The sequence below is a fragment of the Thrips palmi genome, unplaced genomic scaffold (assembly GCF_012932325.1).
Source record: "Thrips palmi isolate BJ-2018 unplaced genomic scaffold, TpBJ-2018v1 HiC_scaffold_4, whole genome shotgun sequence".
In the NCBI taxonomy this organism is placed as follows: Eukaryota; Metazoa; Arthropoda; class Insecta; order Thysanoptera; family Thripidae; genus Thrips; species Thrips palmi.
In genome coordinates, this window is record NW_023144631.1 from 9,563,896 (window position 1) to 9,581,385 (window position 17,490).

At 67.1% G+C, this 17,490-nt stretch overlaps 1 long non-coding RNA gene across 1 annotated transcript in view; it reads right to left on the bottom strand.

Moving 5' to 3' along the window:
- Positions 1–31: 31 nt before the first annotated feature.
- The window catches only part of LOC117649319, a 31,719-nt gene continuing 14,260 nt past the window's right edge, over positions 32–17,490 (bottom strand). Inside the window, exon 3 of the long non-coding RNA XR_004587971.1 lies at positions 32–67. This is a non-coding gene — a long non-coding RNA (uncharacterized LOC117649319). The remainder of the gene's footprint in view (positions 68–17,490) is intronic.

Here is a 17,490-nt window from a genome sequence, read left to right on the forward strand (position 1 = left end):
GGCTCGCCCCTGCCTGGCCGGCCTGGCCTGCCGCCGGGCCCCCTGGGGTCCCTGGGGCGCCTGCACCCTGTGAACAAGCCAAAGAGGACAACTGTCAGACACTAAAGTAAAAGAAAACAGCACCCTGTCACACACCACACGTCCTCGACACGTCGCGACGCCACGACGGCGCCGGCGTCTGGAAACGCCGTGGAGGTAGGCAACCCCTCGCACTGCGGACACGCCGGTGCCGCGGGACTGCCTACCTCGCGGGGGCCTCTGCCGTGGAGGGAGGCAACCCCTCGCACTGCGGACACGCCGGTGCCGCGGGACTGCCTACCTCGCGGGGGCCTCTGCCGTGGAGGGAGGCAACCCCTCGCACTGCGGACACGCCGGTGCCGCGGGACTGCCTACCTCGCGGGGGGCCCCTGCCGTGGAGGAGGCAAAACCCCCCGCCTGCGGACCGCCGGTGCCGCGGGACTGCCACCTCGCGGGGCCTCTGCCCTGAGGGAGGACTGGCGGGCCCGGCCCCCGTGCGCGGCGCCACGCAGGGGCCCTCGCCGGGGGCCCGCACCCCCCACGGCGGACGGGGCCCCCGGGGCGCCACCTGCGGCCCCGGGGGCCCCCCCGGGAATGCGACACCTTCCGCCCGGGCGGGCCAACTGCGCCTCTTCGAGAGCACCCGCCTCGGCACGCGCCCGCTGCCTCCCCCCCTCGCCGTGCCCCTCCCCCCTCCGCACGCCCGTGCCCATCCTCCTTTGCCGGGGCCTTGCACAAATCAAAAAGGAAGCCGGCCGGCCCGCCCCGCCTCTGCCGGACGGCCCACGGGAAGCCGGCCGGGTCCTCCGCCCTTGCCGAGGCCCCCCCCGCCCCCCCCGCCCGGGGCCCCACTCCTCTAGCGGGGTCTGCCGAGAGGCAGACGGGCACGGGCGGGCCCACTGCCCCCCTCCGGGGCCTCCCCCTGAGGGGGCCACCTTGGCGCGGACCGGGCCGGGGCGGGTCCTCCCCCCGGGGGCCTTTGGGGCCTTGGGCCCACCTGGCGCACGGCGGCCCAGCCTCGCGGGCCGCGTGCGGCCGCCTGGCCCACGCGGGCGGGGGACTCCGAGGGGTTCCCTGGAAAACCAACTGGTGCGGCCAAACCGGTGGGGGAGGGGTCCGGGGGGCCCGCGTAGGGCCCCTCGCCCCCACACGCTGCCGGGGAAAAGCCACTGCTTCGTTTAAAACTCGCCTGCGACCGCCTCGCGAGACTCGCGCTGCCAGCGGACGGCTGGCGGCCGGCCGGCCGACTGGCCGACAACCACCAAATATCCGGCCCGGCGGCCGAGGCGGCAGCGGGGACCGGGCCCGCCGCGGCCCCCCCGGCCGCCCGCGCCGAATCCCAAAAAAGCCGTTCCCTCCACCCCCCAAAAATTTTTACCTCGGAAAGGGCCACCGCCGCCCTGAAAATACCCAGAACACCACCGCGCAGCCCTGCCCACCGCGAGGCTAGGCCTGCCCGCCGCGGCCCGCCGCGAGCCTAGACGGGGAGGCAACGGTGTGCGAACACGCGTCAAATAAATTCCCCTATCTCTACGACCGCGTCGTTCTCGGAATGGTGAGTGTCTTGTTGGCCACCGCGGCGACGGGTGCTTCGCGGTCCGCGGCTCGCACACAGAGCCCCCGCACACACACACACACGCACACACACACACAGGCAGGGTGGAGGGGGTGCAGTTGGCCACTTCGGCGGCGGAAGAGAGTCGGAGGACTCGCCAACATTCGCTAAACGGCTGCACGGCGGCATGGTGCGCACCGCGGCCGCCGCCACGCGTGCACCCGTGCGCAGCGCCGCCCCCCCCCGGGCCGCCCCCGGCCCCGGGCCCCCCCCCAGCAGCGCCGCATGCACGCACAACGACTAAAAATAAACAAGGGAAATGTGGCGGCCGACGCGACGCTGCGTCATAAGTGCGCGCGGGCCACAAAAACGACGACATCGCCTGCCCGGCCTGCCCCCTTCTCTCTTGGATCCCGACCACTCTTACTTATTTCGTTCTAATCCAGGAGGCGGCGGGCGGGCCGGCGGCGCGGCAGGTTCTCGCGGCCTGGCCTAGTGCAGCAACCCAGCGCCGAGGCAGGGCGGGCGGGGCAGCCGAGCCGTACAGAAGATCGGTTTGTCACTCCGTCTCTCTCGCACCCTTATGCAGAACCCAATAAGTGCGATAGAGACAGGGCGACGGTAAGACTCTCCCCCCAAAAAAAAATTCCCCTTTCAGCCTGCAGGCACGAGGAGAAGACGCGCGGTGCTCACATTTCATGGAAATCGAGATACAGTCTTGCGGCACTCTGCAGGCGGATGGATTCCCAACTGTCGTCGCTCCCCCCCCCCGGGTTTTTGGGGGGGAAAAAAAAAAAAAAAAGGGGGGGGGGGGGGGGGGGGGGGGGGGGGAAAAAAGGGGGGGGAAAAAGGGGTTTTTTTAAAATTTTGGGGGGTTTTTTTTCCCCGGGGGGCCAAAAGGGGGGGGAAAAAAAAAACCCCTGGGGCCCCCCCCCTTTTTTTCCCCGGGGGGGGAAAAATTTTTTTTTTTTTTTTTTTGGGGGGAAAAAAAGGGGGAAAAAAAGGGGAAATTTTTTTTTTAAAAACCCCCTTTTTTTTTTCCCCTTTTTTTTCCGGGGGTTTTTCCCCGGGGGGGGGCCCCCGGGTGGGGGGGGGGGGCCCCCCCGGGGGGGGGCCCCCCCCCCCCAAAAAGGGGGGGCCGGGGGGGTTTTGGGGGCTTAAAAAACCCCCCCCCCAAAAAAGGGGGGAAAAACCCCTTTTTAAAAAAAAGGGGGGGCCCCCGGGGGGGGGGGGGAAATGTTTAAACCCCCCTTTTTTTTTTTTAAGGGTTTTTTTTGTCACTCCGTCTCTCTCGCACCCTTATGCAGAACCCAATAAGTGCGATAGAGACAGGGCGACGGTAAGACTCTCCTCAACAGCTCAACAGGCTTGCAGCCACTTGCAGCCTGCAGGCACGAGGAGAAGACGCGCGGTGCTCACATTTCATGGAAATCGAGATACAGTCTTGCGGCACTCTGCAGGCGGATGGATTCCCAACTGTCGTCGCTCCCGTCTCTCTCGTGCCCATAGGATGTTCCGCAGGGGTGCGAAAGAGAGAGAGAGAGAGAGACTGCTACGACTGCTGCATCATTCGGGCCGCGTCCCTCGCCTCGCGCTCGGCCGCTAGCTCCCCGCCGACGAAGCGCGTCCCTGCGATCTGCGATTCCATTAGGCCGCGGACGTGGACGACGTGGACACGGCCGTGATGGCCGTCCAGAGTCCAGGCCGAAACACGGCGCGACCTGGCCGCCCCGCCCCGCCCCGCCCACTTGCGGTTCACGCTGCGGTTGCGGGGCGCACCGAAACTCTATCCTGTTTACCACCCTGCGCGCGCAGGACGACCACGACCTGGAGGACCACCAGGATGATGGACTCGACCTGCCCATCTCGCGTACAACCCACTATCACCGCCATCTTACTTTTTCCCTCAAATTTTTATCCACCGTTAGGGCATTTCTCGCAGAGTCCCTCGCGCACGCGGGGCGCGGTGTGGCGCTGCTGGTGTGCCGCCGCCGGGCACTGCAATCCCAACTGCAAAACTGGCCGAGCCGAGGCGAGGCGAGTCTGCTTCTCGACTTGAGTAGGGGAGGGGGGACTCGACGACGACGACGACGACGACGACGACGACGACGAGGAGACGGCACTGTGACATGCATCTGATAGGCCTTCCTTACCACCGCACCAACCGGGCGAAAGGGGAGGGGGGAAGGGGGGCAAGCCTGTCAAACTGCCCCGCGCACGTTGACCAATTAAGGACGCATTAGGGCCGCGATGCTCCGCGATGCGCCTCCTCAACGTCACGACGACGGCCTGCAGACCGATTCCGAGAGTCGTCCCGTCTCTCTCGCACTCGTGGAGCGCCCCGTCTCGGAGCGAGAGAGACAGAGCGACGAGAGCGACTCTCGGAACCAGTCTGCCGCCTTGCAAGGTGGCACAGTTCGCGGCCACGGCGTGCATCGCATCACGCAGCATCGCGCAGCATCATCGCCGCGCACGTGCAACAGGCCCGGCCGGCCCGGCCCCGAGACAAAGGCGCAAAGGGCGTGCTGCTCGCTGTCTCTGTCTCTCTCGCACTCAGGCGGCGGCCCGTGCGGGTGCGAGAGAGACAGAGCGACGGGACGTTGAGCGGCATCAGGCTGCCGCTCGCGATCTAGGCCCGACCCCGACGCGTCGTTATGCCAGCCGGTGTTTCGCACGCGCCGAGAGACGCGTCGACGCGTCACGTGACGAGGCGAGGTGGCCGTCGAAGGGAGCGAGCCCTGCCGCTGCACTGTGCGGCCCTGCGCGGCGCGCGGTGCGGCGGCGCGCGACGAGGCCAGGCCTTATAATGTCAGAGAAATGTCAGCCCCGCCGAGGCTACCACGGCGAGGCTACCACGCCGAGGCCGCGAGGCAGCGCCAACGCCACCACGGCGAGGGCCTGGCCCGGGGCTGCCCAGGGCGAGCCCCAGGGCCTCCACGGGGCGGCAGTCGGCAGGGCGGGGAGGATGCTGAAGTCCGCGCGCCCTGACGGGGGCCCTGACGGGGGCCGAACCCCTGCGCGCCGCCCGCCCGCGCCGCCCACTCACCGACGGGGCGCCCAGCGCGCAGCAAAGGTCAAACATGTCGAAGCCCTTTGCAAAAGGATGCCTTCCAACAGACCAACTTCCAAGGGCGCTCCTGCTCGCGGTGCTATGCCAGCGCTGTGTGAGCGCGGCTCGGCGACGACGCGCCGGCCCTTCACCTCCATGCCCGCGCCCGCGTGAAGCCGTCCACCGCCCCCGAGAGTGCGGGTCATGCCGCCTGCGAGGCAGGCAACCCGGGCGCATGGCTGTCGGCCGGGCCGAGTGCTGCCTGCCTGCACGGCGCTACCGCGCTACCCGGCCTGGTGTTCCGAGAACGTCGCCGCACGCCACGCGGCGGACAGACAGACAGACAGACATGGCGAGCCGACACACGGCAGCGGGGCTGCAGGCAGGCGGCAGGCACACTGGCACACGCCACGCGACGGCGCGGAAGCGTGTTTGCCCTAAACAGCATGCACAAGCGAGGCAGCGAAGCACAAGGGCTGCGTGAGTGATTTGCCAGCCCCAAGGCCCCAAGGCCCCAAGGACTGGGCTCGGGCTCGCTGGAGCGGCGCCACCGCCACCGCGCCAAGCCGCCGCGCCGCTGCCCCCGTCGTCGTGACAGGACCGTCACGCGGCCCCGCCGTCGTCACGCCGGTCCCATTCTCACGGGGCCGCCGTTTCGTTTCGAGTCCCCCTTCGAGTTACGGGCCGCCTAGTCAACCTGCAGGGCCTCGCCTGCACCGCATGCCCCACGGCGTGCCCGCGACACTTCCAAGTCGAGCCCTGCCAAGGACGCCTCGAGCGCGCCGCGCCGCGCAGCGCACGTGAACGCCGTAAAGAGTGCCACCGCCACGCCGTGCCGCCACGTCGGCCTGCTCGGCGGCCTGCTTGGCGGAGTCCGTGACCAACCGCGCCGCGCCACGCCACGCCGCGCCAAACGGTAGCAGCTAAGACAGCAGCGCGCGGCGCGCGGCACACTGTGAGCGGCATTGTCTGTCAGCGCCTGAATGTGTGTTAGTGTGGACGTGTTATTAGAGCGCGCGAGCCACCGGCTGTCTGGTCTGTGTGAGTGAGTGAGTGTGTGTCCAGTGCGTGAGAGTGTGAGTGTGAGCCGAGCCTGCCTCTCCGCGCCGTCCGGACGAGACCGCCCAAACCACACCGATTCCCACACTGTTGCAAGCGGAAGCAACGCTCCGAGCCATCGGCCATCGGCCGCCAAGTTCCGCGGTAAAGTTACGCAGTCGCGCTCCGTGTCTCTCGCACCCCTGCGGCGCGAGAGAGACAGACAGCCAGGGCGCGGCGTGCGGCAAAGGGACCCCCGCGTGCGGCGCGTGCCTTCGTGCCCCGGGGCCCGCCAAGGGGCCCGCCCACGCCCACACGCCCTGGCCTGGGCCCCGGCCTGGGCGACCCATCCAGGACCGCGGGGCGTTTTAACACGTCGGCGGGCAGCGTTGGCGTGCGGAGGGTCCCTGCCCCTTCGAGCGCGCGCGCGTGCTTGCGTGCGTGCAGCCGCGGCGGCCGGCCGGGTCAGCGTCGTCGCCCACCGCACGGAACCCGTTACGTAACCCCCGTGCAGTCAGTCAGTCAGTCCGTCGGCGTGCGCGCACGCAGCCAACGCAGTGCACGCCACACGGATGCCCCGCCAGGTCGGCGTGCGCGCACGCAGCCAACGCAGTGCACGCCACACGGATGCCCCGCCAGGTCGGCGTGCGCGCACGCAGCCAACGCAGTGCACGCCACACGGATGCCCCGCCAGGTCGGCGTGCGCGCACGCAGCCAACGCAGTGCACGCCACACGGATGCCCCGCCAGGTCGGCGTGCGCGCACGCAGCCAACGCAGTGCACGCCACACGGATGCCCCGCCAGGTCGGCGTGCGCGCACGCAGCCAACGCAGTGCACGCCACACGGATGCCCCGCCAGGTCGGCGTGCGCGCACGCAGCCAACGCAGTGCACGCCACACGGATGCCCCGCCAGGTCGGCGTGCACGCACGCAGCCAACGCAGTGCACGCCACACGGATGCCCCGCCAGGTCGGCGTGCGCGCACGCAGCCAACGCAGTGCACGCCACACGGATGCCCGCCAGGTCGGCGTGCGCGCACGCAGCCAACGCAGTGCACGCCACACGGATGCCCCGCCAGGTCGGCGTGCGCGCACGCAGCCAACGCAGTGCACGCCACACGGATGCCCCGCCAGGTCGGCGTGCGCGCACGCAGCCAACGCAGTGCACGCCACACGGATGCCCCGCCAGGTCGGCGTGCGCGCACGCAGCCAACGCAGTGCACGCCACACGGATGCCCCGCCAGGTCGGCGTGCGCGCACGCAGCCAACGCAGTGCACGCCACACGGATGCCCCGCCAGGTCGGCGTGCGCGCACGCAGCCAACGCAGTGCACGCCACACGGATGCCCCGCCAGGTCGGCGTGCGCGCACGCAGCCAACGCAGTGCACGCCACACGGATGCCCCGCCAGGTCGGCGTGCGCGCACGCAGCCAACGCAGTGCACGCCACACGGATGCCCCGCCAGGTCGGCGTGCGCGCACGCAGCCAACGCAGTGCACGCCACACGGATGCCCCGCCAGGTCGGCGTGCGCGCACGCAGCCAACGCAGTGCACGCCACACGGATGCCCCGCCAGGTCGGCGTGCGCGCACGCAGCCAACGCAGTGCACGCCACACGGATGCCCCGCCAGGTCGGCGTGCGCGCACGCAGCCAACGCAGTGCACGCCACACGGATGCCCCGCCAGGTCGGCGTGCGCGCACGCAGCCAACGCAGTGCACGCCACACGGATGCCCCGCCAGGTCGGCGTGCGCGCACGCAGCCAACGCAGTGCACGCCACACGGATGCCCCGCCAGGTCGGCGTGCCGCTAGCATGCCGTCAGCGTGCCGCCAGCGTGCCGCCAGCGTGCCGCCAGCCACACGAACTCTCTCTGTTCCGGGTCACCAGCGCGGCGGCGCGGTGCGGCGCGGCGCGTCAGGCCGCGTGCCTACATGCGGGCCTACTTTGTAAAGGGAACGCGTGGCGCGGCGCCGCGGCCAGGTAGGCAATACGGACGAACGGACAGACAGACAGGCACTGCGCATTGCACCGCGAGCCAGACAACTGGAGTTACGTCGCGGGCGGGGAGCGGCACGGCACGGCACGGCACGGCGTGGCGGAGCATTGAGCAAGGATAAATCGCTACTGCCTGGCATAGGCCAGGTCCGCGCTCCGCGCCACTTTGATATGCCGGCCGCCAGCCTCGGCTGTCCGCCTGCCCGCGCCTACGCGCGTAGCCCCGCGTAGCTCAGCGTAGCCCGCGGGTAGCCGGAGGGCACGGCGGCGAGGCAGGCAGGGCAGCCAGGCAGTCGGGGCGCCTCCAGTCAATCACTGGCCGGCACACTGTACCGCGGCAGCTGTCTCGCGGCACGACGGCCGCGGCGCGCCACTCCACTATTCCAGTGCCGCCAATCTACGCGGAAAACAAAACGAAAAACAAAACAAAACGCAAGACGACGAGATCGAAAACGCGACGCGCCGCCTCTGCCGGAAACGCGCGCCGCGCCCTCTCTCTCTCAATCACGGCACGGCCAGCTGGTGCGCGGCAGACGCGATACGCGCCGCACCACGTCCGCGTCATCATCACCGTCGTCGTCGTCGACGTCGTCATCGTCCGACTTGAATAAAGCCACCAAGCGCCGCGATCGGCCCAGCTGGCGGCGCGGCACGGCGGGCTGCACCTCGCAAACCAATCAACGCCGTCCATTTTCAGGCCGCCGGCCAGCCAGCCCGCCAGGGCACCCAGCCCCGCCCCGCCCCGCCCCGCTAAAGCGCGTTTAAAACAATTATCAAAGAGAAGGCCGATAGCAAAACAGACGGCGGGGCGCACAAATCAAGACGCAGTCTGCGCCCCATGCCTGCCGTGCAGCAGACCGATCCCGAGAGTCGTTTCCGTCGCTCTGTCTCTCTCGCACTCGCGGGGCGTCCCGCATGGGTGCGAGAGAGACAGAGCGACGAAGGCGACTCTCAGACTGCAGCCGGCGAGTCGGGCGGCAAGTCTGTCTTCGGGCCGTAATTCAAATTAGGCGAGCTGGGCTAGCGCGCTCGCGCTAGCGCCGAGTCCGACTCAGGATGCGCGGCGCGGCGCGGCGCGGCGAGATGCGAGGCGCGGTCACACCCACAGCAGCAGACGCATAAATAACACGTCGCACAGGCACGGCACGGCACGGCACGGCACGGCACGGCCAGGAAGGTGGCTTCCGAACGGCGCTCCCCGTCGTGCAGTCCGTCTCTCTCGCACTCGCACCCCGACGGCGAAGGGACGCCCCGCGACTCGAGAGTGCGAGAGAGACGGCGGGCGGCGGCCACACTGCCACGGCCGGCCGCGGCTCCCTGCCCGTCCCGCCCAAGGGCCGCATGAGGCAGGCCAACGCGCGCGTCCCCCTGCTATCAGGATGCAACGCGAGGGAACCGGGTAACCGGTCCAAACAACAACAAAAGCTCAAACGGCTACGCCCTGCGCGGCCCCGCGCCGCCCCGCCTCCATACACGCGGGCCGCGCTCAAGTTGTGTCAGCTTGAGGTAGACTGGGGCCCAGCCGGCCCGGCCGGTGCGGCGGCCCGCGGGCAAAGTCGATATCGATCGCAGAGAGACCGGTCGCCCCGCCCTGCCCTGCCCTGCCCCGCGCCGCCACGCCACGCCGGGGCGATAGCGAAGATGGTTCCTGACATGCTAGTTACGACGTACGGCGCGCAGACAACGAATACCTCGCCGTCCTTGGCCATGGCGCCGTGGCCTTGGCCGCCACCTACACGCACGCGTCGCCGCGTCGCGCCTTGTCACTCGGGGCCGCGGCCTCACCTCCGCCCCGGCGTGGCCCCGGCGCGCATTTCGTTACTTCAAACAAGAAAGCGGGCGGAAACTTTTCAAGGATAGTAAACCACGACGACGTCCTCCACCAACCGCCGGGCGGTCTTCTTTACCTCGCAGGAACGCCGCGTCCCGTCCGCACTCCGCGCCACCCTGGCCGCCCTGGGGACCCGAGCCGCCTCCGCCGACACGCGGCCCTTTGGCCCTTCGGTCCTGCGGCCTGCCCTCCACCTTCCCTTCGGCCCAGGCTGATCCGCTTGCCGCGGTCCCCCGCGTCCAGAAAGGCGGTGTGGGCGGCGGGCTGGAGCGGGGGCGGCTGTCGGGAACACCACGTGACGTACTTCGCCACCCCCGCCCGCGCCAGACAGCCCGGCAGCGGGGGCGGCGCGGCGGCCCTATCTCAACATCGTTACGCGAGGAGACAATGCAAAACCCCAGAGGCAACACGGGGACGGCGGACGGCGCGGAGCCCGATACCCAGGACCACCAACACCACCGCAAAAAAAAAGAAAGGAAGAAGAGAGTGAGACGGCATGCAGGCAACGCCGTGGAAACGGTCGCCGCTCCTGGCACCTCCAGCCCTAATCTCGGCGCTTTAAGTGGACTTACAGAGGCGGCCAGAAAGAAGCAGTAAATGCGGACGGACAGGCGAAAGCGAAAGCCCGTCATCATTTTGCGCTGCCACCGAACGTACTACCCGCCTGCCAAGTTCGGGACTTTAGGTGCGTTGCCTGCCGTGCCTGCCACGCGGAGTCTCCACGGGGATTCTACCGACCGAGCCGGCCAAATCAGGAACTGATCACGGAGCGTGCCTTTCCGAAATAATAACAGAGAATACCAGTCAGTTTGACCTCTTGGTTCGTTCGACACACTTAAATAGTCATAAGACACCCGCCCCGCAACCCGGGTGTGTCCCGGTAAACGATGTCCTAAAATAGATGACACCAATCGCTGTCAAACTCATCACCGATGATAATTCGATCTCAAACCGGTGCTGCCAACATTTCAAACACACTGATTCAATCGTTAGTCTAGAACAAACTATCCACGAAAAGTGTTACCGCTCAGCCAACGAGAAAGGCCCGCCGAACCTGAATCTTTGTTGGTTTGTTTGTATGCGTGCGTTTCGTGCTCATCCGTTCTGAAAGCCCCCCCTCAAAAAAACTTGCCTCCAGTAATTACATGCCCCTGAAAATGACCCCCCCCCCTCGCCCTTCGATTTACTCTCTCCCAAACATGTTATCCTTTCTTTCGCATCTCTACACGGCCGACTCTCAGCCAGCCAGCCAACATCACAAAAGCCCTGCCGGACCCCCCCCCCCTTTTCCTCCGCGTTGCGTCCCTGGGCTGCAATGAGCGGTGCAGGGGGGAGGGGGAGGGGGAAACAGCTATATAGCAGCTCCCGGAAGGCTCCTCCCTCCGGGCCCCTCTCCCGGGGCGTGGCGCGGCGTGGCGGCGCGGTGCAGCAACGCGTTGCACACTTTCTCCGGCCTTGACATTCCCGTGGGCGGCGTGGCGGCGTGGCGGCCGGGCCCCGGAGTACGCGGCACTGCCGCCCGTGCACCTCCACGACGACGACGGCGGCATGCACCAGCACGTCAAAGCGTCACAGACGAGTCCCAGGGCACAGTGGGCCAGAAGACCGGCGCAGGCGGTCAAAATCCCGGACGCGTTTTGGGCTCCAGCGTCTCTACATGGGACTCGAACCGGCCGCGTGTGACCCCACCAATGGATTGGTCTGCGAACGAAGAATCCATTGGTTGGGTCACACGTTCGGTACGAGTCCCATGAAGCGACTCTTGAGCTCAAAACGCGCCTCGAGTTTTGATCGCCTCCACCGGTCTTCTGGCCCACTGTGCAAGGCCCTGCCCGTGAAGGGCCGCGTCGATGGCCCTTCCAGTGCCCCTTCGAGGGCCCTTCGAGGGCCCCGCTCCAAAACAAAGGCAACAAAGGCCGGTGCGTCGGTCTGTCCGTCATCGCGTCCGCCCGGGCCCGGACTCTGGACACGCACAGCGGTCCAATTATTAGTTATTTGGTTCGACGGCGACCTCCGGGTTCCCGCACCAGACGAAGGACGCACCAGGAGTCTCTCGGCGCAGCGCGTCCGTCCACTGGACGCCCCCCGGGGACGAGTGGGGCCCGAGGCGGTGCACCCATCGCGGTGCACCCAACTCAGCCGCAGTGCGAGAGAGACGGAGCGACCAAAGCATTGTTGGGGCGCAGCCTGCCCGCAGTGCCCCTCGTGTGTGCGAAAAACAAAAAGAAAAAGAAAAAGGGCGCACGCACGCGAGTGGAAAGTGAGGATGGCGGGGGGAGTGGGAGGGAGTGACACGCCGCACGCACGGTAACAGTCTCGTCCACGCCGGCTCGAGTTTCAAGAGGAACGCCCGTGGCGCGGCGTGGCGCGGCGAGACCCATCGGTGACGCTGTGGAGCAGGCACAGCTCATTAGATGTCCAGCGGGCGACGCCGCCACGCTCCGCCACGCCACAATGAAGTGCCAATTCAAGCGCAGCGCAGAAACCGCCTAGCCGCCCAACGCGATCCGAGGCGGCCACGACGCGCTGTCTTCCTCGCACCTATACGCGCCGCCCATGAGTGCGAGAGAGACAGAGCGACCAAAACTACTCCCGCGGATCAGTCTCCAGCAGCGCTGCGCGCTACGCCCGCGGTCCCCCGACGACACGCCGCAGCCGCTGCACTGCTAGCTGCAGCACGGCGGGGCCCTGCAGGCCCTGCAGGCCTTGGCTGCCTCCTGCGGCTCGCCTCGCGGGTCGAGATCATCTACCTCGCCTCGCGAGCCTCGCGCTGCTGCAGGCCAGGCGGTCTCTCTCACACACCCTACGGGACGCACCGCGAGTGCGAGAGAGACAGAGCGAACGGTGCCCCTGGCTGCCCCTTGCCCTCGGCCTTCCCCAGCCTTCTGCCTTTCCCTTCAATTTACCGGCATCGCGATAAAAGTTGGCGACTCGGCAAAGCGATTCAATCACGCGCTACAACGCCGCCACAGCGGAGCTCCGTCTCTCTCGCACTCGCGGGCCGCGGGCCGGCGTCCCGCGTGGGTGCGAGAGAGACGGGGCGATGTCGAGACGCCGCGCGGAGTCAGTGTGCCGATGCTGGAGTCCCCGGCAGCCCTAGGCCTCTCTCAGTGCGCTGTTCGCCCCGGGGCCGGCCGGCCGGGCCCCGCCAGGCCAGGCCCTGCGAGTACACCACACCGCGGAAAGCGGACACACACGCTTAAGTCTCAGTGTAGGCGTGTGTGACGGCGAGCGTGTTTGTGTGCGCCTGTTTGCGCCGGTGTGAGTGAGTGTGTGTTCAAGTCCGTGAACCCACTCCTCGGGACGGTGTGTTGTGTTCCAGAAGCGAGGGGGAGGAGGCGAGGCGAGGCGCGGCGCGGGGAGGACACGGCCTGCGATTTCCGAACCGTTGACCCGGAGGAGGTGATCAAGGGGACAAGGCTCTAGCTGCTCAGCGCGCCGTGCCGTGCCGCGCATCGACGCCCACGGGGAGCGGGGCAAGGAGCGGGGCGACACTTCAGAGGCCCTACAGCGGCACGGCCGAGGGGCGGGGCGGGGCGGGGCGGCCAAAGTACCGTGCAGCGTGCCCCGCCTGACCCCGCCGCACCGGCAGCACTGTTTTAATTGAACAGGGCTCTCGGGACACACGGCCCGGCCGGGCCCGGCTGCATAGCTGCATGCCCCGCACGCCGCGCCCGTAACTGAACCAACCTTCCACGATCTCAGAGTTTGCATCGCGCCTAAGTGCCGCGGCATGCCCGCTGCAGCGGCCCGGGCCCCGTCGCCGTGTCGCTCTCGCACCTCCAAGGGACGCCCCGCGAGTGCGAGAGAGACAGAGAGCGCCGTTCGGGATTACTGCTGTCGGGGCGACATCGATCGGCAAGTCGAGTTTACGACGGTGTCTCTTCCACCGTACGACCGCGTCGACCGCCGTGCGCCCGTTCGGCGCGGCGCTGCTGCACCGACAGTGGAGGCACGTCTCGCACTCGGTGCACTCGGTGCGCCCGGCGGTGAGTGAGGGGCAGAGGGCCGGCCAGGTCATGCCGTAAAGGCGCTTAGGCAAACCCGCAGCCGAAGAGCCACGCGGCTTCTCGACCACCGCGAACACGACATGGAGAGAGAGAGAGAGAGAGAGAGAGAGAGAGAGAGAGAGAGAGAGAGAGAGAGAGAGAGAGAGAGAGAGAGAGAGATGCCGGCTTACACGAGCGCCGTGAAGCGCCGTGAGCATGCCGTCCCGCCGGCAGGCCTGCGTGCGGGACTGCCTACCCGCCAGGCGCTCCGCTCACCAGCCGTCTCTCTCTCTCTCTCTCTCTCTCTCTCTCTCTCTCTCTCTCTCTCTCTCTCTCTCTCTCTCTCTCTCTCTCTCTCTCGCACGCGGCCATCGAGAACCTCTGCGTCTATTCCAACGCACTCGGCGGGACCGCACAGCCCCAAGGATCATGCGCACACACACACACACACACACGCACACACACACACACACACACACGCACACACACACACACACACATACACACACACACACACACACACACACACACACAGCGCCCTGACCGATAAAGTACAACACCTCGCGAGATCGCTATCGACAAATATGTACAGTGTACTACACGCAGGCGCACGTGTCGCCGGACCGTCCGGCGGCGGACTTCATTCCGAAGAGTCGTCTTCGTGGCGCTCCCTCCGTCTCCGTCGCACTCGCACCCCGTGCACTCCGTCGGGGCGTGCGAGAGAGACGGGGCGGCTCTCCGGAGTCGCTGGGCGCGCTGGGCCCGGCCGGGCACAATGGATGCTTCCTCGGCGCCCTCGGCCGAGGCTGACTGGCGACTCTGCGACCATCGCGCTGGCCAGCGTGCAGGCCGGCGGCAGGCCGGCAGGCTGGCCCTGAACCGCGTGACGGGCGGGACGGACGAGACCATCTTGATCCATCTCCCCGCTCTATCCCTTCCTTCCCGTCGCTCTGTCTCTGTCGCACTCCGTCCCGTATAGGCGCAAGGGAGAAAGAGCCACGAAAGTAAGTTCCTCTCGGAATCAGTCCGCTGCAGACTCCGCGCACCGTCGCTATTCCGGCCTCAATTCCATTAGCCCGGTGGAGTCTCTCGCGCGCGGGGTAGAGCGAAGGCCCCATCCTTGGGCCGGCGATAGTGGGCGCATCGTCGGCGGAAACGAAAACAGGCCCGTCGCTACTCCGCGCGCCAGACACTTTCCCCAGTGTCTTATCGGTGGAGCTTACCGGTCGGTACAACGCTTGGGCCGCTCTTCATTCATATAGCCCGGCCCGCCAGGCCCGCCGCCACCCCCAAAAGACGAGTCACACAAATACCCGTCCCGGCCGCCGCCGCCCCCACCACGCAGCGCGGCCGAAACCAAAACCTCGTCGCCAATATGTCACGAGCCGCGCCGTGCCGTGCCGCGTCGCGTGAGCGGCACGAGATACGCGTCGCGACAGGGCAAGTCTTTCACTTGCGATGCTGCTCGTAAGCCTCGATCTCGCCACGCCGCGCTCGGCAGGTGGGGAAGGGAAGGGGAAAAGGGGGCATCAAAAATCGTCTCTGCAAGCCTTCCACCCCTTCCCCGTGGCCTCATGGCGAGATAAGTGACGGACAAAAATGTTCGTCCTCCAATAACCGAGAGTGAAACAGAAAATAAAAGGACGCACTTGTCGAGGGACGAGGATGGGAGACACGCCCCGTGAAAAGGGAAAACAGTCCCGACCGGGTGGGTATGCCCCGTTTACAACTTTCGTACCTCAAACAATAAAAAGTTATAATAAAAGAAAAGATAATAATCGGAAAGCCATATAACGCGGCGAGGTGCAGCGGGGAGGACAGGGCGGCCAGGGCGACGCAACACGAACGCTCCCTTTCTCCGGGCTGACCATGACCTACAACCAGGACGCCAGCCCTGGCCAGCCCTGGCCAGCCCGCCCGCCGCGGCCACCAGGCAATGCCCCCAAGGGCAGCGCAGCGCAAGCAGCGCGGCTATGGCAAGCCCGACAGGTCCAGACCGCCCCCGCCAGTGGACCCGCCTGTGGACCCGCCTGTGGACCCGCCAGAGGACCCGCCAGAGGACCCGCCAGAGGACCCGCCAGAGGACCCGCCAGAGGACCCCAGAGGGCCCCGAACCGCGAGGACCCGCCAGAGGACCCGCCAGAGGACCCGCCAGAGGACCCGCCAGAGGACCCGCCAGAGGACCCGCCAGAGGACCCGCCAGAGGACCCGCCAGAGGACCCGCCAGAGGACCCGCCAGAGGACCCGCCAGAGGACCCGCCAGAGGACCCGCCAGAGGACCCGCCAGAGGACCCGCCAGAGGACCCGCCAGAGGACCCGCCAGAGGATCCGCCAGAGGATCCGCCTGTACTGGCCCGTCGTCTTGCCCGCCTACCTGCCAGACCCTTTTGAAACGGTCAGTAAAGGCTTCATGTGAGGCGTAGTGGAATGGCAAGCGTGCAACACTTCCAAGGCTTTTCGGGTGGGGGCGGGAGGGGGCACCGGCACACCGTATGAGTGCTCACGTTTAAGTCCGTCCGCAGGCCAAAAATAAATTGCGCTACCTTTGAGCGGGTGTCAGAGCTAGACTGGAGTCAGACTCGTGCGGTCCCCTCCCACACGCAGAGCGCGCAGAGCGGGCCGGGGGGACCAGACCGACCGGGACAGTCGGTAGTGTCCGAGGAAAGCTCTCAAACCAGAAGCAGGTTTCGCGCCCAGCCTGGACGTAGTCTGGGCGCAGGCGCGGAGGACGGCCATAACGGCCCGGCCCGGCTCGGCCCGGCCCCACTCTTTAAGGCAGCGCCAAATTTGCAGGTCGACTGGGCGCCGCCCCGCCGCCGCCTCGCCCCGCCCGTTGCGATGCTCTAGTTTTTACTGCTCCCTATAAGTTAATGTCTTTTCTATCCCGCTCGCCCCGCCCAGTCACTCGGCCTCCATCCCGAGCGACGCGCGCCTCGACGCGCCGCGCACGGGGCGGCTAGAGACCCGTCTCGTCCCGTCTCCACTCCAACCACCAGGTCATGACTTTCAAAGATACGGCGCGACAGCGGCGCGCAGGGCGAGAGCATGCTAGAGAGAGAGCGAGCCCGGCGGAGGCGGACCCGCCTGGGCTGCCTACAGTGTACGCCTAATCTGGCCGTGTGTTTGTGTAAAAGGTCGATAACAAAATCAGCGCGCACTGCACACACACACACACACACACACACACACACCACCCGCTCGCCCCGGCACGGAGGACGGAGACGAAGGCCCGGCCAAGCCAACACAATTTCACAAAATAAATCGACCCTCGCAAAAAAAAGAGAGTGACAACAGAAAAAGAAAAGAAAGGCGAGCATCACAAGTGCGCTTTTAAAAAGAGCGCGCGAGAGCTTTTGCGCGCACCTTCGCCCTCCTCCTCGGGCGTCCTCGGAAAACTCTAAACGATGCCGTAAAAACCCCCCCGGTGAGCGCCTCCCCACCAAGCCCCGCGATGCCTCGGGGTCCTCTCTACCCGTGTAGTGGTGGCGCTGGGCCGGCCGGGCCCCACGGCCCGACGTGTGGGCCCGGCGGGGGGAGTGACCCATTTCTCTGCTGCCAGTCAACGCGCCCTCGGAAATAGCCGGGCGTCTCTCTCTCTCATGCCCCCACCTCTACCCCTTTTCCGCAGGCTGCCACGCCCCACCACGCCCCCATACCTGGGGTCACGTTACACACCCGCTTTGCACGGCTTGCACCAATAAAACGAGAGCGCCGGTCGACAGGCAGTACTACTTGGCGGTACTCGCACACGCACGCCCCAACACAGGCGCGCGCGCACACACACACACACGTGCGTTGCGCCGCGCCCACGCCAAGACTCGTCCGAAAACGGCGACGGCCGCGCATTTTCACATCGCTACTACCGCACCCCCATGCGCGCGCGCCCGCTCGTGTGTGTGTGTGCGCGCGCGTGTACGTTTGTTGTGTGTGTGCGAGTAAAAGCTGGGGGCACTTATCAATGGCCCGGCCCGGTGGAAAACCCGACCGACCCGCTGCCGGTGCCGCTGTCCCGCTCCC